The 23976-nt window shown below is 41.2% G+C and overlaps 1 protein-coding gene across 1 annotated transcript in view; it reads left to right on the top strand.

Moving 5' to 3' along the window:
• NWD2 (NACHT and WD repeat domain containing 2) overlaps positions 1-23976 on the top strand; it is a 163035-nt gene that overhangs the window by 39430 nt on the left and 99629 nt on the right. The window lies entirely within an intron of this gene.

Here is a 23976-nt window from a genome sequence, read left to right as displayed (position 1 = left end):
AACAGGTACAGCTCTGAGTAAGATCAGCATGGTGGCTGCTACAGTTTAGGGATGAAGGCAGTGCTCAGCAGGTGCCCGCGTGCTGAGCGTTACAAGTTAGAAGTGGAGAGTTTGCTGGGCTATGTGGGCAACTAAAATTTTGGCCTCCTAGAAGGTGGTATGCGGGCAATTAGAAAAAGCTTCCTAGAAGAACTTGGCTTTCAGCTGATTAAAGGACAGGTAGGAGTGAGCTGGGAGAAAGGGGGTGTGTAGGGCTTGGATTACAGACGTGGAAACAGCGTGAGAACACGTAAGGCATGTTGAACAGACGGAAGCGGGGTGCAGAGAACAAGGAGGCAAGGGACAGAAGTAGAAGGCTGGGGAAGAAGATGGACTCCACCTGGTAGGTTCCTGTCACAATGTTCGTGGGAAGTCAAGGGAATTTCACAGGTTGACCCATCATCATTTTCACTCTTCACTCCCCAGATAAATGACTGACTGTTTGGATTAGCTTTTGAGTTTAGTCTGGAACTGATTGTGCTGTTGCTTCAGGAAAGCAATTCTGAAGGGTAGATTAAGAATCCTAACGGAGGCCTGAAATCAGCTCTGGACAGGATGTGGTAATAACCACGCGGGTCAGCAGGTCATCCCTGAGTGCTGATTTCAGTGATTAAAAAGTAAGTGTGGCCAAGTTCTTTGTATCTCATTGATTTTCCTGCATTGTTTAATACTTGGTAATAAGATGATCAAGTAGCTGTCACAAAAATAGCCCAAACTAAGGGATGCTGTAGGACTTGAATAAATACCTTAAATTCAATGTGTTGTTCATCCCTGATACAATTATATAGGAAAAAATTCAAAATGATCTAGCTGCTGCATTGAATCACATACTATTGCTGATATAATCTCCATTACCTTTTTGTAAATTTAATTTTAATTACATCAGTCTGTTGGACTCTGTGCAGATATTTACTTTCAGCATAATGGATTTTTAAGGGAAAATGTTCCATGAAAGCATTGAGCATTGAATATTTTATTTGAAAGCAATGCTGAAAGTATTTTTATAACATTCAATATTGATACTTTGGGAGAAAGTTAAGTGAAAATACCTTTTAATGGACTAAAAGGAAGCCTTCATAATCTTAGTTGTGAGTAGGATTTAGAAGCTTACACTAGTAATAATATATTATTCATACATGCATCGGAGTGAAAGAATAACTTACTAAAATGTGTCTCTGCTGTTTTTTGTAAAACTGGATCAATCTTCTCTATAGATAGTATGATGTGACTAAGATAGCTCACTCTTTAAATGAGAGTCATCCATAAATACATAATGATCAAGATATTTAAACTTATATCAGAAGGCTAAAATTAAGGTATCATCCATCATACACAAACACCTTTGATATAAGGTCATATCTGAAACTCTTTATTACGATTTCTGCCATTTCTTGGAAATGTAGAACACTGTCTGAATGTGAATTGACTCCTTAGATGTGGTAGCACCCCACAGTGAAGTTCACTTTGTCTTTTTTGCACGGAATTGTGCAGTATCAGATTTTTTACAAAGAGTTGCTAAACCAGATTTGATGAGCCTCAGGTATTGCAAATGACCTTACCTTACGTTTGGTGTCTTCTCCCCTTAGCCCCACCTGTGTGGCACATTCCCTTAGGAAGGATATCACCAGGGCAAATTCCCAGCTGCTTCTAAGATCCATGTAGGGAGCTAGGGCCAAGAAGGCTGCTGCATCTGGGTACATTGCCCCCAAATTCCTAAAATCACCAATGTGATAATATTGAGAGGTAGGACTTCTGGTAAGTAGATTAAGACCTAAGAAAATGGGATGAACAACCTGATAAAAGGTTGAAGGGAATACCCTAACCCCTCTCTTGTGTGAGGATATAGCCAGCAGCTCCATCTGCAAAGCAGGCAGTGAGACTTCAGAAAACACTAAACCTGCAGGTACCCAGATCTTGGGCTTCCCAACCTCCAGAACTGTGAGAAATAAATTTCTACTACTTAGAAATTAGTCTAAAGTATTTTATTATAGCAGCCCAAAAGGACCAAAAGTTTTAACCAGCTCATCTCTGACCCAGTCTGCTATTCAAACAGGTATCAAGACACTGAGGTATCCTGACACATATGGAGATTCAAACTGCATTCTAAAATAACTGCACTTATTGAACAGATTAAAGTTACTTTAAAAAAAAGATTTTATTTATTTTATTTGAGAGTTAGAGTTACAGACAGTGAGAGGAAGAGATAGAGAGAAAGGTCTTCCTTCCGTTGGTTCACTCCCCAAATGGCCAAGGGCCAGAGCTGCGCCGATCCCAAGCCAGTAGCCAGGCGCTTCTTCCAGGTGTCCCACGTGGGTGCAGGGGCCAAAGGACTTGGGCCATCTTCTACTGCTCTCCCAGGCCATAGCAGAGAGCTGGACTGGAATTGGAGCAGCCGGGAATAGAACTGTTGCCCTTATGGGATGCCCGCACCACAGGCAGAGGATTAACCTACTGCGCCACAGCACCAGCCCCTAAAGCTACTTTTTGAAGATACCAACTGGTTAATGTCCAGTCAGTTGTCAGTGGGTTAGGACTAATGTTAATACTTCATTTTTAATAAAACATTTGGACAAATAAATATTCACTGTTTGTTTCCCCTCAATTTCCACTTGGAACCCACCAGTCAAAACCAATATCAACTTTTCAGTCTTTAGAGATATTTGTGACATCATGTATTTGCCCATCAGATGCTAAATGCCCAAACAGAGGCCAGCATTATGGCATAGCATGTAAACCTGTTGTCTGTGATACAGACATCCTCTATGGGTGCCAGTTTGAGTCTCAGCAGCTCCATCTCTAATCTAGCTCCCTACTAATTGCCTGGGAAATCCTTGCAAGATGGCCCAAGTTCTTGGACCCCTACACCCACATGGGAGACCTAGATAAAGTTCCTGGCTCCTAGCTTTGGACTGGCCCAGCTCTAGCCATTGTGACACTTTGGGGAGGGGGTGTGTGTGTCCTTCTATCTTTTTTTTTTTTTGACAGGCAGAGTGGATAGTGAGAGAGAGACAGAGAGAAAGGTCTTCCTTTTTGCCGTTGGTTCACCCTCCAGTGGCCGCTGCAGCTGGCGCATCGTGCTGATCCGAAGCCAGGAGCCAGGCGCTTCTCCCCGTCTCCCATGCGGGTGCAGGGCCCAAGGACTTGGGCCATCCTCCACTGCCTTCCCGGGCCATAGCAGAGAGCTGGCCTGGAAGAGGGGCGACCGGAATAGAATCCGGCGCCCCAACCGGGACTAGAACCCGGTGTGCCGGCACCGCAAGGCGGAGGATTAGACTGTTAAGCCACGGCGCTGGCCCTCTATTTCTTAATTGTACCTTTCAAAGTATTTTTTTTTTAATGCCCAAACACATAGGTGAAGGCAGATTTCTCATATTCTCCACACCTCCTAGGACAGTGCTTTGTACATGGTAAGTATGCAGTATACACTTGCTAATAATGTAATCCATTAGTGAAGTCTAACAAATCAAAACCATGTTTTTTCCCAAAGCACTTTTTATGTAAACTATTTGAATAGCTACTCTGTATCTTCATCAGGACATTTTTTTAAGAATATCAATTTAAATATCTAATTTGTCAATTCTGATAAACAATTAAATGGATTTTTACTAATTGACATTTCTTATGTTACCAAAATAGATTCATTACCTTTCTTTCTAGTTGCATACAGTACATTATAATAAACCCATTTTAAAGTATATTTCTATTATAAGCAATTGGTATATTTAGTGAGTTTTGTTTGCAGATGGATGATGAGTTGTATTATTTGGAAAATTGTGTTGACAGTATGACAGTATATAATGAAAGGAATTTAATTGAAAATGAATATTTGCTTTTACTAACAATGTTAAGGATTTAAGGTGCTTTCTTATTAGTGTGGAATAAGCCTTCAGCTCTTGTTATTTCTACCAACCCGGCAAACCATGTAGTATTGGTTAGTACTGCTTAACCGATGGTAAGCCCAGGACGCTGTGAAGAGGCCTATCACTAAGCATTCTTCCCGGCTCCAAACGGTCCACAGCACAGTTAAAGGGTTTTAGATAAAGGACAGAAGGCAGTTCAGGGTGTTCCATAAATCACAGGAAGGCTCCACCTCCCATCCCCGACACACGCACTTGTGGAGAGGAAGGCTTTCTGTGTTGTCAGGTGAGGGAAAGCAATGAAAGGGAACCAAAGAGTGGGTACAGTAGATGCAGAAAGACAAGGGGATGGGACCGGCGCTGTGGGCGCTGGCTTGAATCCAGGCTGCCGCATTTCCAATCCAGCTCTCTGCTATGGCCTGGGAAAGCAGTGGAAGATGGCCCAAGTCCTTGGCCCCTGCATCTGAATGAGAGACCGAAAGAAACTCCTGGCTTCGGATCAACACAGCTCAGGCTGTTGCAGCCATCTGGGGAGTGAACCAGCAGATAGAATACTTTCTCTCTCTCTCTCTCTCTCTCTCTCTCTCTCTCTCTGCCTCTCTGTAACTCTGCCTTTCAAATAAATAGATAAATAAATCCTTTTAAAAAATGATATGTGGGATCTTTCAGTTTTTTTTTTAAGATTTATTTATTTATTTGAAAGTCAGAGAGGGAGAGGCAGAGGCAGAGAGAGAAGTCTTCCATCTACTGGTTCATTCCCCAAAAGCCTACGATGGCAGGGCTGAGCCAGGAAGAAACCAGGAGATAGGAGCTTCTTCCATGTGGGAGACAAAGCACTTGGGCCACCTCTGCTACTCTTCCAGGTGTATTAGCAGTGAGCTAGAATGGAAATGGAGTAGCCGGGACTCAAACTGGTGCCCATTTGGGATGCTGGCGCTGCAGCAGCTATCCTGCTATGCCACAGCACCAGTGTGGAACTTTCAGTTTTGTTGCCCCCACTGGCTTCCTTACAGTTCTGGTAGTATATGCACACACCAGCTTGAAAATTAGTGATATTCTCATGTTTTTTACCTTAGTGTGCCACTAATCTGCAATTAATAGAAATTATGAATACCAAAGGCCACAGCCTAGTATGGAATACCCAAGACTATTTGCTTTGATAAACCCCATATCCTTGTCCCAGTTACCCATTTCCTGCCTTGGTGGGAGTACTTGCTGAGTTGCCATAGAACCAACTAAGGGTGTATCATGGGCCCCAAATGCTGCCTCATCTATTGCTTATTATTAAGAGGAAAGCTGGGGCCAGCATTGTGCAGAGGGTTTATTAGCCACTTGTAAAACCACATCCCACATTAGATCACCTTCTTTATTGTGCAGAGGATTTATCAGCTACTTGTGAAGCCACATCAAATAGCAGATATCCCATATCAGATCACCTGCTCCTCTGTTTCTGATCCAGTTCCCTGCTAATATGCCTGGGTAAGCAGAAGATGACCTAAGTCTTTGGGCCTCTGCCACTCACATGGAGGATCCTGGTGGAATTACTGGCCTCTGGCTCCGGTCTGGCCTATCTGTGGCTGTTGTGGCCGAACCAATGGAAAGAAAGTCTGTCTATCTCTGTCTCTTCCTCTTTCTCTGTATTCTGCCTTTCAAATAAATAAATCTCTACAGAACAGAGAGAGAAAAGCAAAAAACTAAGGGAGAAGATGGAAAACACTGACAGATATAGCGTAGCTTCTTTTTCTCTGGGTTCTAGATCTTGCAGTGAAATGGGCTCTGATTTTGTCTGTGATTGAATATTTTTAAGGATAAGATCACCTCTGCTTCATGACTGATGAAGTACAGGTTCAGTATCTACAGGTTCAGTATCCCTTATCTGAAATGCTTAGGACTAGAAGTGTTTTGGATTTCAGATTTTTTTTTTAAGATTTTGGAATGTTTGCATGTTACAAGTATGCATGTATTTCAAATTTTTGCATCAAAATGTATCTTTTAATTCCATTTCTATGATCTTTTTGATGTACCCTCATTCATAATGAGATCTCTTTAGGGATAGAACCCAGGTCTTAAAATTTATTTAGGTTTCTATATACCTTATACACAGCCTGAAGGTAATTTTTTTGAAGTTTTTTTTATTTATGTGAAAGGCAGTGTTACACAGAGAGAAGAGACAGAGAGAGAGAAAGGGAGAGAGATCTTCCATCCACTGTCACTATCCACTATCCACTATCCAAGGCCGGGCCAGGCCAAAGCCAGGATCCCTATCTCTGAGCTTCTTCCAGTCTCCCATGTGGGTACAGGGGCCCAAGGACTTGAGCCACCTTCTGGTGCTTTCCAAGGTGTATTAGTGGGGAGGTGGATCAGAAGTGGAGCAACCAGGTCTTGAACCAGCATCCATAAGGGATGCTGGAGTCATAGGTAGAGGCTTAACCTGCTATGCCACAATACCAGCCCCTGAAGGTAATTTTATATGATGCTTTTAGTGCACCTGCATTTTAGCAGCAACCTGTCCTGTGAGCTTAAAGTGGAATTTCCCACTTTTTGCATGTTGATACTTAAAAAGTATCAGGTTTTAGAACAATTCAAATTCTGGATTTTCTTTTTCTTTTTTTAAGATTTTATTTATGGCCGATGCCGTTTCTCAATAGGTTAATCCTCTGCCTGTGGTGCCGGCATACCGGGTTCTAGTCCCGATTGCGGTGCCTGATTCTGTCCCGGTTGCCCCTCTTCCAGGCCAGCTCTCTGCTGTGGCCCAGGAGTGCAGTGGAGGATGGCCCAGGTCCTTGGGCCCTGCACCCACATGGGAGACCAGGAGAAGCACCTGGCTCCTGGCTTCAAATCAGCACGGTGCACCGGCCGCAGCAGCCATTGGAGAGTGAACCAATGGTAAAGGAAGACCTTTCTCTCTGTCTCTCTCTCACTGTCCACTCTGCCTGTCAAAAAAAAATTATTTATTTGAGAGGTAGAGTTACAAACAGTGAGAGGGAGAGACAGAGAGATAAGTCTTCCTTCTGTTGGTACACTCCCCAAATGGCCACAACAGCTGGAGTTGTGCCGATCCGAACCCAGGAGCTTCTTCCAGCTTCCACATGGGTGCAGGGGCCCAAGGACCTGAGCCATCTTCCACTGCTTCCCCAGGCCATAGCAGAGAGCTGGCCTGGAAGAGGAACAGCTGGGACTAGAACCGGCGCACAAATGGGATGCCAACACCGCAGGCGGAGGATTAACCTAGCGCGCCACTGCGCCAGCCCCAAAAATTCTGGGTTTTCAGGTTAAGGATATTCAACCTCTACTTAGAAATTATTTGTTGAAACACCAAAAAAGAGAAAAACTAGAATATTGTAATCAAGCAAGTTTAAAAGATCATCCAATCAAAGTACTGCTTAGATGCTTCAATTCTTTTACTTGCTCCAGTATCCTTTGCATGAATATTTCAATAGAGGCAAATCGGAACTGTCAAACCCACAAGGCTCTTTGATCAAATTTTTCTCTGATTTTCAGGTGAAACTCAGTAAAACCTGTATAGTGCTGCTTCTTAGTTTAGTATACTAAACTCTCCAGCAAAAAAAAAAAAAAAAAAGAAAGAAAGAAAAAGAAAAGAAAAGAAACAAAAAGCATGCCACTAAGAAGCCAAGCAGAGGACCCCTGTTTGCACTATGAAACTGCAGCCAGCAGGGGCCTGGGGGCTTGCCTTGTTCTACCTCAGCTGAGAATGAGCGCACAAGCGATTCAGATTTTTCACTGTTTGGTGCATGTCCATGAGTAAACCTTAAAGTGCAACCAAGTATTGATTATGGAGTTACAAATACATTTTGGCAAGTGGGTAAATTCAATTCACGATTTGGGACACTTGAATACTTAAGATATCCAAATTAAAAGTTAAGAGACTAGACTTTCAACCTTAAAGACCATGAAAATGGTAGTACAATAAAATGAAGTGTGGTCATTAAGCAGGACGGTTGTCCTGGGAGGGAAAATATGGCTTAATTCATGATAGTATAGGTTTGAAAACTTGTCCCATAAATGTGTTAGAGACATCTGGATTTAGGAGTTCATGAAAGCCAAGTCATGGTAGGAGAAGTTACAGGAATCACTGGTACCATAGTAGATAATTGATTTCAGGAACAAAGGAAAGAAAAGAGCCAGGTTTTCTCCATAACCTATAACACAAATAATGATAAATCTTTGTAAAGAAAAGCAGAATCAAGACTAATGAATGGGGAACTGGCCACACTGAAACCTGCCTGAGTTTGGACATAGATATAAAGATACACTGAGCTAAGGGACAGCATCAGACAGTTTCCACTAAGGTAGTTTCAACTAAAAATGAGAAAACTTTGACTTGATAAGAGTTTTCTAGATGGAGTGGACTCCTTTAAGAGGTGTATTTGCTGCTGTTGGAGGTGGGAAATACAAGACAAAGGATCACTGAAAGGGATCAAAGCAACCAAGAAATACTTTGATTGGGTGATCTTTTAAAATTTGCATGATTCTAATATTCTAAGAGGATTTTTTTTTTTGCTCTTGAGTATCATAATCCTTGGTAATTTGGACCTAATTCCATAATTTATTTTTTCTCTTTTCCAAGGATATTTTGTTTGCTTACCCATGCTCACTTCTGTAATAAAATCCCTACCTTTTTCTCCATTGGAAAGCCACTCTTTTTACTGTACTCAGTTTTTAAGTCATAATTTTCCTAAAAACCTTTCCCAACTTGGGTCTCAAAACCAGTCTTGGACATAGAATGAACTCTATTTAATAATGGATACTTTTCAGCTTTCTACAAGTGTTTCCGTTTTAACATCTGTCTAAAATACAAGTTCCCTTACATCAGGGACTTTTCAATATTCCATTTGATTCTCTGCCACCCAGCAGAGTGCTGGGTACATGGTGGAGCCCTGGCAATTGCAGAACTTGCTGATCGATGAATTACCCTGAAACTGACAGGTGAGCCAGGTGCAAGTAGATTATAAGTAGGGCCCTGTCAGTGAAGAAACAGCTGCACTTTGGACATGGTATGAAAGAGGTTTTTTTGTAGGTAACTGAAATAATGGTTGATTTCATTCTTTGTGTTCTTTGAGTTTATGAGAAAAAAATTACTGTTAAACCACCAAATCCTCCGCACACTGCAGAACATCAAAAGACTTGTAACTGTTGTACTAATTACAGTAGAACTCCACTCCACACATATATTTTACTCTTTTTTTTTTTTTTTTTTTTTGACAAGCAGAGTGGACAGTGAGAGACAGAGAGAAAGGTCTTCCTTTTCCGATGGTTCACCCCCCAATGGCCACTGCGGCTGGCACACAGCACTGATCCAAAGCCAGGAGCCAGATGCTTCTCCTGGTCTCCCATGTGGGTACAGGGCCCAAGGACCTGGGCCATCCTCCACTGCCTTCCCGGGCCATAGCAGAGAGCTGGCCTGGAAGAGGGGCAACCGGGACAGAATCTGGCGCCCCGACCGGGACTAGAACCCCATGTGCCGGTGCCGCTAATCACTAGGATTAGCCTAGTGAGCCGCGGTGCCAGCCAAGGGATGTTTCTGTAGTTCCTATCTCCCAGACACATCACACACTTTTTTCTTGTGTTTTTTATAATTTATTATTTTATATCTGACATATAAATCTACATATTCATGGAGTACACATCTATACACTTGGGTAAATATATCTCCCTCCTCAAACATTCAACATTTTTATGGTAAAAACATTCAAAATTCTCTCCTCTAAGCTTGTTTAGAAGACTCTGTAGTCTTTATTTATAGTCATCTCACTGTTCAATAAAGCATCAGAATTTCTTACTCCTATCTAACTCTAACTTTATACCTGTTCATTAACCTTTCCACAGTTCTCCCTCCCCAGCCTGTGATAACCATCTTACTACTCTTGTGTAAGATCCAGTTTCTCAGATTCCACATATAAGTAAGATCACATGGTACTAGTCTGTCTATGGCACATCGTGCAATTTTTAAGCCTTCCTCATGTGTTCATGCTACTACTTCTTCTAGAAAATCTCTATTCCATTCCGCCTGGGAAAATCTTGTTTGTTTCACTTCCAAATTAAGTAGTCATCCTCTCTGAGAAAGTCTTCCTGATTCTCGCGGCTGCTCTGTCTCAAGGCTCAGTAACATCTTGCCCATACCTCTGTTTCACACCTTACTATGTGTTATTCAGAACCCTGGTGTTGGCTGACTACTGTCTGGCCCCAATATATTGAGTGTGGAGGGAAGAATGTGCCTTATTTGACTATTATTTTGAAAGCAAGACTGAAACAGTCAAAGTTCAATGTGAAAGACCATCGTTGAGAACTACATGTGCGTGAAGTCATAACTAGTGGAATGTGAAATTCAAATTATATATTATTTGAACAAGTTGATCCTACCAGATGCCCTTTATTAAAATTTAATATGACAGGTAGAGAAAAATTAGAGATGCATTATGCTAATTTGAAGAGACTTTTTTCTTCTCAAAATTACAATGAAATTGAAAACCCTAAAGTCACCAATTTTGCAATAATTTCATTTACTTCAAATTATATTGTTAAAAAAGGAATAATTTTGAAAAGTCCTGTTATCATAAAACACAAAGAACTACTTGCTTCTTCAAAAGCAGGCGTGGTTGTAACACTAATTTCTAATTTTATGGCTACCCTAGAAATTTTAACAAGAAGACTGAACAAAGAATAAAGATGTGCTCAAAATCTCATTATTCTGAAAACAGAAAGAACTTGGGAGATTTGCATTCTTGTTGCCCTGATTAGCATACTAATTTTATTTTAGGATTTTAGTTCTATGTTTTTTAACTCCATAAATTAGACATCACTTTTTTATGCATGAAATATTTATTCAGGCTTAGGCTATATATTTACCAGTTTCTCTGACACTGGCACTTCTTGCATCTCAAATTTTACCTTTAGAAAGAAGGTGGCAGTGAATTCACATTTTGTTTTTCTAAAACTGTCCTCTTTTGACGTTTTCCTTGAAAAATAGTTTGGTTGGCTCCTAGTTCTGGACTGAGACTGACAGCTGATTTTTCTCTCAGCAAAGTGAAGGAAATATCCCACAGTCACTGGCCTTCTATTGCTCATGTGAATTCGGTGAAAATATGATTGTCCCATGTTGCGTGCAGTCTGCCTTTTTTCTCTGGCTGTTCTGAAGGCTTTCTAGCATTCTTAGCGGTCTTCATTTTCACAAAATGGAATTCTTTATATTTATTTTGCCTGCAATTTGTAAGCTTTCCTGAATCTGAGGACTGATAAATATCAGCAAATATGGAAAATACTCAGCCATTCTTTCTTCAAATTCCACCTCTGTCCAGTCCCTCACATTCATACTTCTGAAAAGCTCATATCCATACTGCGAAAAGAAGCTTTTTTTTTTTTTTTTGACAGGCAGAGTGGACAGTGAGAGAGAGAGACAGAGAAAAAGGTCTTCCTTTTTCCGATGGTTCACCCTCCAATGGCTGCTGCGGCCGGCGCACCACGCTGATCCAAAGCCAGGAGCCAGGTGCTTCTCCTGGTCTCCCATGGGGTGCAGGGCCCAAGCACTTGGGCCATCCTCCACTGTACTCCTGGGCCACAGCAGAGAGCTGGCCTGGAAGAGGGGCAACCAGGACAGAATCTGGTGCCCCAACTGGGACTAGAACCCGGTGTGCCAGCGCCGCAAGGCGGAGGATTAGCCTATTGAGCCGTGGCACCGGCGAAAAGAAGCATATTAATTTCTCTCCATATACTAGATATCTGTCTCCTAGTCTTTTATATATTTTTTGTTTCTTTGTCTTGCTGTGATGAATTCTGGATAATTTACTGAGATCTGTCTTGCTATTTACTTACTTTTTCAGCTCTTTAAAAATTTCACTGAATTTTAATTGCTCTCATTTCTAGAAATGGTTTTAGTTTCTATTTCAAATATGGTTTTTCGGGGCTGGCACTGTGGCGCAGTGGGTTAACGCCCTGGCCTGAAGCACCGGCATCCTATTCTAGTTTCGGCTGCTCCTCTTCTAATCCAGCTCTCTGCTATGGCCTGGGATAGCAGTAGAAGATGGCCCAAGTCCTTGTGCCCCTGCACCCACATGGGAGACCCAGAAGAAGCTCCTGGCTCCTGGCTTCAAATCGGTGCAGCTCTGGTCGTTGCAGCCATCTGGAGAGTGAACCAGCGGATGGAAGACCTCTCTCTGTCTCTCTGTAACTCCATCTGTCAAATAAACAAAAATAAATCTTAAAAAAAAAATGCTTTTCAAAGTTTCTTCTTTTTATTGTTTTATTCAATGTCTACTTTTATTCCCTGAAATAAATTTAGTACTTGTTTGGTGTTCCAGATAATTCCACGAGTTTTAGTGCTGTATTCATCTGATTCAGCTGTTTTTTTTTTTTTTTTAATTGTTTTGGCTGGCTTTTACTCTTAGTGTCTTGTGTTCTTCTTTATTGAGTGTATGTGTGTGTGTGTGTGTTTAATATTCCTTGGGACTGTTAGCTTGCTGAAACTCATTAGGTCTGCCACAAGCGCCTACCGTCACACAGCTCGACAGTAGCAAGTACAATGTACGACTTGTCAGTCACGGGGAAGAAAGGAACACCAGGACACAAGACTGTCTTTCCAACGAGAGATTTTATTGCTTACACACCAGGGTTTTGTTTTTTGTTTTTTGTTTTTTTTCGTGGCCATCTGTCACCCCCTGCACTACATGGTCATCATGAACCCCCAGCTCTGTGTGCAGCTGGTCCTGGTGTCCTGGGTCATCAATTCCCTAAATGCCCTGTCACACAGCCTCCTGGTGCTGCGGCTGTCCTTCTGCACACATCTGGGAATCCCCCAGTTTTTCTGTGAACTGAGTCAAGTGATCCACAGTGCCTGTTCAGACACCTTTCCTAATGACATGTTGATATTTTCTACAGCAGTGCTGCTCGGTGGGGGTCCCCTGGCTGGGATCCTTTATTCCTATTCTAAGATTCTTTCTTCTTCTTCTTTTTTTTTTTAAACACAAGATATTACTTTTATTTAATGAATATAAATTTCCAAAGTACAGCTTATGGGTTACAATGGCTTCCCCCCTCCCATAACTTCCCTCCTGCCCGCAACCCTCCCCTTTCCCGCTCCCTTTCCCCTTTCTCATCAGCATGCTCATTGAGGTCAATACACTTATCAGTACCAATGTTCTTATCAATCTATACTATTTAATACACTTATCAATAAACTTAACACCACTACCTAATCATGACTTAACTACTTAACATAGCTATTTAACTTAGCGTAACTACTTAGCTTAACTACTTAGCTTAATCGCCTAACTTAATTACTTAACATGCTTATCAATATCACTAATATCACTATCAATAATATCACTTATCATAACTTATAACTAACTTAACACACTTACTGAATTACTTAGTTTAACAAAACTACTTATCTACTTAACTTACTTAATATAATACTTAACTATCAGAGTAACACTACTTTCTTAATGACTAGAGGACTACTGGAACCAACACCATTAATATCAATATCAACAATACTACTTGAAATTATTCATTAATCCATAGATCACAGTATACAGTGTTAAAGTAATTTTGAGGGCTATCTAATTATAATAGTATATGTACATCAAGGTCTCTAGCATTATTTACAGATACCTTGCATAGGGTCAAAGCATAGTTATATTACACATGACTAACATTATTTGTAAAAGCTGCGTTTTCAAGGCTCATATCATGGTCACGAAAAAGAGTGTCAGTGTTCAAGGTCCAGAGCTCCATGTCTCGGCAGAGACGGATCTCGGATCAGTCATTTACAGGCAGGAAGTTGTGGGAAGGCTGTCACTCTGGGCAGTAGGCTCAAAGTTACCAGGCAGACAGCCAGGCGGAGAAGTTGGAGAGGTCCCCTGCTGAGAGGCCTGGTCCGGCTTTGTGGTCAGATCTGGCAGCAGGCTGATAAGGACTACAGGCAAGGTGGTAAGATGGCATCTCAGCTGGAGTTTTGATCCCGTAGTTGCCTTGTGTCGCTTAGCAAGGGGACCGGCGAGCTGGCGCTTCAGCTCCAAGCACGAGGAGATCCAGAGGTTCGCTCGCACTGGGACACACACACACACACACACTCATACACAGACAGTGGGGTTACAGCTCAGGGACAGCTCTGCAGGTCGGCTTGTGCCGCTACCTGCTCCATGCAGAGTAGCGGGCTGCCTCTTCAGCTCCGGATGTGTGGAGATCCAGAGGTTCACACACACCCAGCCATGATCCCCGAGAGGATGGAGAGTGGTGCAAGGGCTCCCTTTTTATCCTCATTTTCGGCAGTTCTCCAGCTTGCCATCCTCCAACATGTCCAATCAATGCTGGTTCCTCCTTGCTTATAGCTGAACAGTCCAGTCAATACTGTTCCCGCCTTACTTATGTTTGAACTGTCCAGTCAGCGTGGGTAGGAGGGTATTGTCCATAGCACACTGTTATCTGACTGACCAGAGATGTCTGCTTGGTATGATTAGGAGTGTCTCCCTAACAGCCGTTAGACATTGCCTCAGCTCCTGACTTATAGCTCCACTTTACTTTTATTTTGTGGCTAGTGATAACTTCTTCACTCAATGTTTTACTGTGCTTCCACAGTTCATCTCCTTTCCAGGTAAGCGGTGATCCGTGACTCTTTTTTAGATTCCTGTGGGATTCTCCACAAGGTCATTGTTAGAAAATGTACTATTCAGGTATTGATATCGGGAATTGGCCCCCTAAAATATATATGAAAATGTGGCCTCTGAAAGTCCCCCAGGAGCGCCATCTGGGGTGCCACATTTGTTACTGGAATTTGGGGTGCCATACAATATCACCATATGCTTATTAATAAATCCCCAATATTAATAAGCCCAAGAGGGTTCTTGCCTAATATTTAGAGAAGAATTCTAAATACCAGCATCCATAAACAAGGCAGCATGGTACATTTTAGGATTTTATTTAGTGAGAAAGAAACGTAGGAGAGTGAAAACTTTATCTAAGAGAAAAAGGTAAATCTGGGTTTATACTGAGCACCAGGAACCAGCCAGGTGGAGGAGCACCTAGGCCAGGAAGCCCAGGGCATGTGGCACGAAGGCTACGCACTCTGGAGGCGCAGGGCTACAGCCAGTCCCCTCCTGGCAAGAGGCCAGGGCAAAGAAGAGAAGGGAGCTAGACACACCGTGTCCCAGGCTTTTAACCCACTTCCAAAGTGGAGTGGTTAATTAACCTGATTGGCTGGTGGGCACTCAGGTGTGGCCAGGTAGGGGGAATGAGGTCACACAGGGGCATGGCGAAGGCATAATCTTCCAGCTCACAAACATAATCAATTTAACCTGTATGCCTGCCTACTTCAGTATCAGCGACCACTACCAAAAAGAAGGCAGGCCCATTTTAAAATAAATTGTAAGCTTGAGATTTGTCAGACCTTACAAGTCAATGAGTTCATGCTACAAACCTACTAGAGACCTAACTTGTGATTACACGTTTTCGTCTTTTTGCTTCTTTTTGAGTAGATAGTTTTGTTGGATACAGAATTATTAGTGGATTTTTTTTAACACTTTGACTGTATTGTTTCATTTGCCTTCTGGCCTCCATTCTTTCTGACAAGTAGTCAGCCATTAAATGTATTGTTGTTTCCCTGTGTGGAATTGTTCACTTCCCTCTTTTTTTTTTTTTTTTGGATAGGCAGGGTGGACAGTGAGAAAGAGACAGAGAGAAAGGTCTTCCTTTTGCTGTTAGTTCACCCCCCCAATGGCCGCTGCGGCCGGCGCACGGCGCTGATCCAAGGCCAGGAGCCAGGTGCTTTTCCTGGTCTCCTATGCGGGTGAAGGGCCCATAGACTTGGGCCATCCTCCACTGCACTCCCGGGCCACAGCAGAGAGCTGGACAGGAAGAGGAGCAACCAGGACAGAATCTGGCGCCCCGACCAGGACTAGAACCCCTAGAACCCGATGTGCCAGCGCCGCAGGCCAAGGATCAGCCTATTGAGCCGTGGCGCCGGCCTCACTTCCCTCTTGCAGTCAAGATTTTCTCTTTACCTTTGGTTTCAAGTTATTGACTATAATGTGTAGTATGCATTTGCTACAGCAGTGAAAATGCTGCTTGGAACATCCTTATCTAGTATCAGAGTGCTTGGGTCTGAGTCCCAGATTAGTACCTGATTCCAGTTTCCTGTTAATGTGCATTCCAGGAGGCAATAGACAACTGCTCAAGTAGTTGGGTCCCTGCCACCCACATGGGAAAACAAGATTGAGTTCTGGGCTTCTGGCCTAGCCCTGGGTAGCAGTTGCATTCATTTGGGAATGAATCAGTGGATGATTACAGTCTCATATTGCCAGCCCCACCCCTGCCCACTGCCTCCTTTCAAATAAATAGATTTTAAATTTAAAAAAAAGTTTACCATAATTTACTGGAGTGTATGTCTTGTGTTTCTCCTAGTTGACTTTTAAACTTCTTGGATGTATAAACTAATATATTCATTTAAACTTGGGACCTATTATTTCTTAAAATTTTTTTCTCTCTTTCTCTCTCTACTGCCTTTCTGAGACCTCCTTTACATATACATCAATATGGTTGATGTTGTACACATGTATTTTGGGGATCTGTTCAATTTTCCTTCATTCTTTAAATATAGTAATTTATTTGAATATATTTCAAATAGCTGATTTAAAGCCCTTATCAGCTAAATACAACATCTGAATCTACTGAGAGACTATTTCTGTTGATTTACTTTTCCTGAAAATCTGTCACTTTCTGTTTCTTTGTGTGCCTCATAATCTTTTTTTAATGGACAGTTTAAAAACAAAAACTTTTAAAAAACGTGTTTATGTGAAAGCCAGAGTGAGAGAGAGAAAATCTCCCATCCACTGGTGTACTCCCCAGATGGCCGCCACAGCCAAAACCAGGAGCCCAGAGCTCCATCTGGGTCTCCCACGTGGGCAGCAGGGGACCAAGTACTTGAACCATTCTCCACTGCTGCCTCCCCATACACATTAGCAGGACTCTGGATCTGAAGCAGAACAGCAGGGACTAGAACCGGTGCCCAGATTTGGGATGCCCGTGTCGCAGGCAGCAGCTTAACCCACTACACCAAAACACTGGTTTCCAAAACCTGAACATTTTAGGTACTATTTTTAAATAGCTCTGAAGTCTGATTTTTCACCTCTGAATACTATTTTTTAATTTCTTGTTCTGTATGTTAGCTGTGTGTGTAGAAATTTGCCCACATTCAATCCGTGGACTGCTCTCCATAGTGTATACTGCCATTATATCTAAGTAGTTACTTTATTAGCAGTGTTAATTTCCATTTTAAGCTGGCTTCCATCAGGCCTTCTCACATTACTGCTACCCGTGTAAACAGGCTCAGTAATCCAAGTATGGATCTCTTTCAATTCCTCTTGCTTTTGAGTGTAACATTCCCAACAGCCAGGAATTTGCAGAGGACTTGTTAAGGCTCCCTGTGGCTGTTTATTTCTTTGATATTCTTGTTAAATTTGGATAAAGCCTCAGGCTAGTGGAGGCGGTGGTTTATGCATTTGTCTGCCTCAGAGATCACTGTTGCTATTAGCAATAGTGATGAGCACTATTGTTATGGAGGCTCACAATCTGTGAGCCTTGGGGGGTGGGGGGTTTGAGGCCTTTAGCTTGACTTTCTCTGATCTGGATGCTGGAAGTGGGGAGTTTGGAATAAGGAAGGATAGGTGAAGCTCCAGGCAAGAATCCCATAGACTCATACTGCTGTTACCCAAAGTTCAGTTATTTTTCATGGATAATAATCACTTCCCATTTGTTTGCTGCTTTGGTGTCTAGTTGATTTATAAAGCTTAATGACAGTTATTTTTACAATTTTGTCAAGTTTGTTTATTGCTTATTAGAAGAGGATCCACTGAACTTTTCAGTATGCTGTACTCCTTCATATATATTGTCACATCACTCCAGAGTCACAAACGGCTATTAATGCTGTCAACATAATCAACTATTACTTAAAAATGATACTTGATTTTGATTTATGTTTGCTTTATGGAGACAAGTTATTTTTAGTTTGGTTTAATTAATATTTTCATTGCTCACTGATTTGTTGAGTACTAATTATATTCTGGAATCAACTGTAATTTCTACAATGGTAAGTTATATGAGAAAATTCCTGTCTTCCATGCATTCACAGTCAAGAGGAAGATATGAAATAAAATTAATTATAAATATAATGTCCTCAATGCAGTATTATATAGGGGTGAACAGAGAGCTGTGGAGTGACCCACGGAGGCATGCTATCTCTAGCAAGAGTTTACTAAGTGTACTGATTTTCACTGGGATTCGAAAGGGTATGAGTCAGGAAAACTAAGAGGTTGCATAAATTTAGCCTTGGAGCAGTGAAATCTGTGGGAAGACAAGGCTCAGCATCAATGACATCTGGAAACTCAGACTCTAGGGGGCACATGAGGAACAGCAATAGAAGGTGGAACTTAGCTAGAAGATGCATCTATTCCCACTGAGCATTCTGCTGGGCATCCTTTAGACTGGCAGATGCTGGCCAAGGTATTCAATAATCAAGTTGGTTTTTGCTTCTCTTTTACCTTAGAATTTATTCGTGGAGCTCTGTGAAACATCAGACTGTAGTGAGGGAGGGACAGGTAGCAGATCAATCAAATAGAAGATTTTGTTCTCTTCAAGTAAACAGCAGGTATGAAAATAGTGTGCTTAGTTTATTATTTTTTACTTTAACGAAAGTGAATCTTTTTAAGATAAAATGGTTTTCAGAATGGGTCATACACCAAAGCCAACTGTATGTTGCACGTAAGAGATACAGACAAACAAAAAGATTTGGAAAGTTTGGGAAATATGAGCACAGGTAGATATCATAAAATGGGGAAAGGAAGGAGCATAACTCCACAAAGACAGCACTTATAGACATTTGCATACAAAAAATACTCCATTCTCATTTTTTACTGTATGTATATAAATATATAATTCTAAATTCAGAATATGAGAGAAAACAAGTAGTTTTTGTCTTTCTGTGTTTGGCTTATTTCACTTAGCATGATGTTTGCCAACTGTATCCTTTTTGTTGTAAGTGCTTGTATTTGATTATTTTTTTTACTTCTGAGTAATATTTCATTGTATATGTAGACCATATTTTCATTCTCCATAAATCCATTGATGGATAGCTAGGTTGATTCCATATCTTTGCTGTTGTGAATACTGCTGCAATAAATGTGGGAGTGAAGTATATCGTAGGATGACTGCATTTCATTTAGCTATATTTGCAAAAGTGGGATAGTTGGGTCATGTGGTAGATCTATTTTTAGTTTTTTGAAGACCTCCATACTGTTCTACATAATAGCTGTATTCATTTTCATTTCATCATGACACTGATTGGGATGCCTACATCCCATAGTGGAGTGCCAGGATTTGAATCCTGGCTCTGTGCAATTCCAGATCTCTGTTGATGGCACCCTGGGAGACAAAAAGTGATGACTTGAGTGCCTGTCAACCATATGGGAGACTTGAGTTCCCTGCTTTTGGCTTTGGCTATTGCAGGCATTTGGGGAGTGAGCCAACAGAAAGGAAAATAATCAAAATCTCCTCTTCCCCTCATTCTCCTTCTCTTCTACCACATCTCTCTCCCTACTTTCCTTACTCCCTCCTTCTCTGACTTTCCAGTAAATAAACTAATTTTTTTAATTTTAAAAATGCATTGAGTCTCAAACATGATCTCCCACTCTTATGTAAAAATACCAGGTTGTGAGTTGAAAATGAAATTCCCATAATTTGTTTCTAAAAAATATAGTGATCAAATTGAAAAGATGTTTATGACATAAAACTCACAAGATTTGCTAGTATTAAAATAACAAAGAATGAGGGGCCCCCATTGTGGTTTAGAGAGTAAAGCTGCTGACTGGGATCCAGGCATCGGATATGGGCCCTGATTCTTGTCTCTGCTGCTCCACTTCTAATTTAGCTCCCTGCTGATAGCCTGGGAAAAGCAGTGGAAGATGGCCCAAGTGTTTGGGCCCCTGCAACCCACATTCGAGACCCAGATGAAGCTCCTGGCTTCAGTCTGGCCCAGCCCTGACCATTGTGGCCATCTAGGGAATAAACCAGTGGAAGGAAGATATCCCTCCCCCCACTCCCCTCTCTACTTTCTCCCCTCTCTATGCTCCCCTCCCCTTTCTCTCTCTCTCCCTTTCCCCCCTTTCCTCTCCCCTTCCCTTTCTTTCCTTCTCCCTCTCCCTCTCTCCCTTTTTGTCTGTAACTCTTTGAAATAAATAAATCTTTAGAAATAAGGAAGAATGAACATGGCTAGTTTGGTACAAAGGGTTTATCAGAGGGCTTTGGAGAGAAGATACCATCTTGGGAAATGGGCAAGTCAGAAATTAACCTACATAACAACAGAAGAAGTTTGGTGAATGGATGAGTAGAGGGAGACAATGCAGGCAAGAGCGGATATACAGACAGCTGGGAGATGAAGCGTGAGTAACAGCTGCAGCAGAGGATGTGTGGTGGATTCTCAACTTTCTTAGTTGCCAGATCAGTAGAAACAACTAAACTTCATCTAATATTCATGTCTTAAGTTTAGGGGATGGAGGAGCTGTAGGAGGTTCTAATCTAGTATGATCCTTTGGGCACCTTTTTATTTTTAATAAAAATTTGGCAATACTTCCAAACCCTTCTTGAAGTAAAATCAAAATGTTTCAAGGATAATGGGATTGACTAATAATTGTCCCCCAGTGAATGTGCTTCCTGTGGGTAGCAGACACTGCATAGAGACCTTCATTGCCTCTGAAATCACCAAGGAATAATTTAGAAAGCAACTCCTTCAAAACTAATAGTTCAGCCAAAGTCTTAATGCATCTTTTCAAAGCATTAAAGAACTGAGCAGATACAAATGGATATAATGACTATGTATAAAAATTAAATAATGATGTACTTTCATCTGTACCTTTTTAAGAGTTTCCTTATAATGTGTGAGATTCTGTGAGTCATTATTTTCTGTGACATTCAAATGATTTTCATTGCAAAACACCCAAGTTTGCCATTGGTATGAATTTAATTAAGCCAGTTTATCTGTCACCCAGAATAATTAATCCATTCTATCTTAATTACTTTCCCATTTTCAGAGCCAATCATCATAAATTAATACAAAAATAGGAAAGTCTGAGTCATTTTTGTAATGTAAGTAAGGGCACAGAATGCCTATCAGATATCTTCATATGCTTTCTTCATATATTTAGAAAGATTCAAAATAACTTAGTAAAAATATGTTCATATTCTGCCAGAAACCAAAAAAGAAATATTTCAGTTCATTCATTTACTTCATGACACCAACTTTCTAACCCTGTTGTTTGTTCCCCAGAATTTGACATCGTCTTTGTTTTATAGCTGTCCAGTGACACATGGTAATGTAGGAAGCCTACCATTTCCAGAGGAAATCACAGAGCAGTGTTGCCTGTGAGCTCACTCTTGTTGCTGGTGCATGTGTGGGTTTTCATGCATTCATCAGCATGATTCTAATCACTGGGATGCAGCAGTGAATGAGACAAAAGAGGGTTCCATCTCCCTTTGAGCTCATATTTCAGTGGCGGAGATAGACAGTAAACAAAAAAGCAGTAATGGTGATGAGTAATGTGCAAGGAATTAAAATGAGTTAGGAGAAGGGGGTTCAGTGGCCTCTGTAGGTGAAGTACTCAAAGGTCTCTGAGGAGATGGCACTAATGCTAACACTGGAATGGCTAAAAAGGCCATGCAGTGGCCACAGAACTGGCCAGTACTGCAGGAGGTCACAGCTAAAGCAATCGCTCAGGAGTTGGAGTGGAATTCAGGAACCAAGCGGAGGCCAGTGATGCTGGAGTGACATGAACAGGGAGAAAGAGAGCATGGTTAGTGCAGAGTATAGACTTCATTCCAAGTTCACGAAGAGCTGTGGAAGGGCTCTGGCTGCTCTGTGGTGAATGGTTTGAAGGAGATAAGTATGGAAATCTGGAGATAAGAGTCCAAATAAGGGCTGAATTTTTACCTACGGAGCAGAGGTGAGAGAAGTAGATTAATTCAGGATTTGTTTAGAGGTAGAGTGAGAGAACATATGCTGGGTTGGTTGTTGAAGGATGTATTACAGAAAGAGAAGAATCCAGTAAGGATAACTCAGACATTTTTATTTCACAAACCTAGAACTTCTGCCTCCCTTACCCATTTCATTGGTTATTACATTGGCCATTTTTAAAGATTCATTCTTTTCCCAGTTGCTTATTTCCGTGGTTAAAGCTGACTATGATATACAGCTGCCTGGAACCAAATCTCAGTTCTCTGACGTAGCAGCCATATGATCTGGGGCAAGTTTTTAACCCCGTACCTTTCAATTTTCTCTGCTAAAAGAACAGAGCAATAGTTCGAACTATTTTATAGAATGGTCATCAGAAATGACTAAGGAAATACATACAAATACTTACAACACAACTGGAATGTAATAAGCACTCAGTAAATGTTAGTAATTGGGTACCATATTTCTCTTTTCCTTCTTACTATTGTACCTTCAGATCTCAGAAGCTAGCAATAAGATGTAAAAGTAACATTTTTAAACAAAAATTTTGTTTCTCTTATCCATAATTCTTGGATGTAGGTATTTTTTAAATAATTTGTAACAATAATCCTTGTTTAATATATTCCTAAATTCCACATGGAGTAGTACTTATTTACCTTTAAAATGATTTTCCTTATGTGGATTTTTAAAGTCTAAGGCCCTTCAGCTTTCCTGTGAAAATAGTGTTTTTGACTTTTAAATGAGGAAAAAGACAATGGGCACCTTACCCCAAGATTATATAATTTATGTAAAGGTTTAAATTGCTGCCTCCCACAGTGCTGTAATACCATGGGCTCTGCTCAGTTCCCCTCCCCCTGCTTTTCTGCTGGGCTTAGGCCCACCTTGGATCTTAAGTGGGAAAGGACCCTGTTCATGTGAACCTCAGAGCAATCTAGAAGATCTTGTATTTCTCTGACTCTTTGAGTTCCATGTAAACACTGGTTACTGACACTCTGCCAGCCTGCAGCTGCATTTCAGACTCTCATGATTGGTTATTTGCTGCTCAAAATAGGCTTGGGAACAGTAGGAAAACAGATTAGGTCAACACAGCATATGACTGACTTTCCATGGACAGATGTGGTTGAAAATAACAAGGAAATTCTTGTAAATTGGTATCTTTGTTATAATGTGTGCAAATGTTTCATGGTTATGGCTGGGATGGAGGCACATTTAGCAAATGCTACTTTTCATGAGATAACATATTAGCCTAATTTTTGAAAACCGTGTTTCTCTGAAATTAGTTAGGCATGGAACAGCCTCTCTTCTGCTGATGGTGTCATCATTGATGCAGGAGAAGCTTCTCATTTAGCACAGGTGGCTCTGGAGTCCTTTTCCTGCAAGACATGCAACATTAAATACACATGTGCTCTGTGATCCTTCTGGTTTTAGGTTCTCTATTTCTTCGTGTATTTTTAATGACGAGACAATAAAAATACTTTATTCAGAAATGTTATATGTTGCACATCTAAAACATTTCCCATCTCCCCTAAGCCTGGAGAGGGCGATAGTACTATGTTAAACCACTGGTCACTTGAATCCATGGTGGATAGAATCTGTTGCTTTCAAATGTTTGCTCTCACAATTTATCTCTCTTAATTATTGTGTTGATTGCATGGATGCTGTACTGAATTTTGTATAAGATGGATTATTTCTAGATCCTTTAGGCAACGGTGATACAGTCTTTTTTTCAATCAGTAAATAATGTGTGTGTGTGTGTGTGTGTGTGGGAACTTTTATATTCTGTGAGTCTAGAACATTTGATAGCCTTGCAGTGTTTCCTTCTATCTCTTCCAAAGGGAGCATGATCCTGGCTATTTAAGAATACTCTTTAAGGCTCTTTAAGGCCTGAATGAACATAAGACTCAACTGTGAAATCTCAGCTCTGCCAGCACACACAATAGTCACTATGGGGCTCCCTCCTTCCAACAGGCTTTGTGTGTGCACACCTGGTGGATGGATCTCTGTGGAATTATCCCAACAGCCAGACATCCCATCATGTCCCAATTTAGCACTCCAACTTGATTATATTAA

Source organism: Lepus europaeus, chromosome 16 (genome assembly GCF_033115175.1).
Source record: "Lepus europaeus isolate LE1 chromosome 16, mLepTim1.pri, whole genome shotgun sequence".
Classification (NCBI taxonomy): Eukaryota; Metazoa; Chordata; class Mammalia; order Lagomorpha; family Leporidae; genus Lepus; species Lepus europaeus.
The sequence above is the reverse complement of the archived record's forward strand: the minus strand, read 5'-3'. Positions and strand labels throughout refer to the sequence as shown.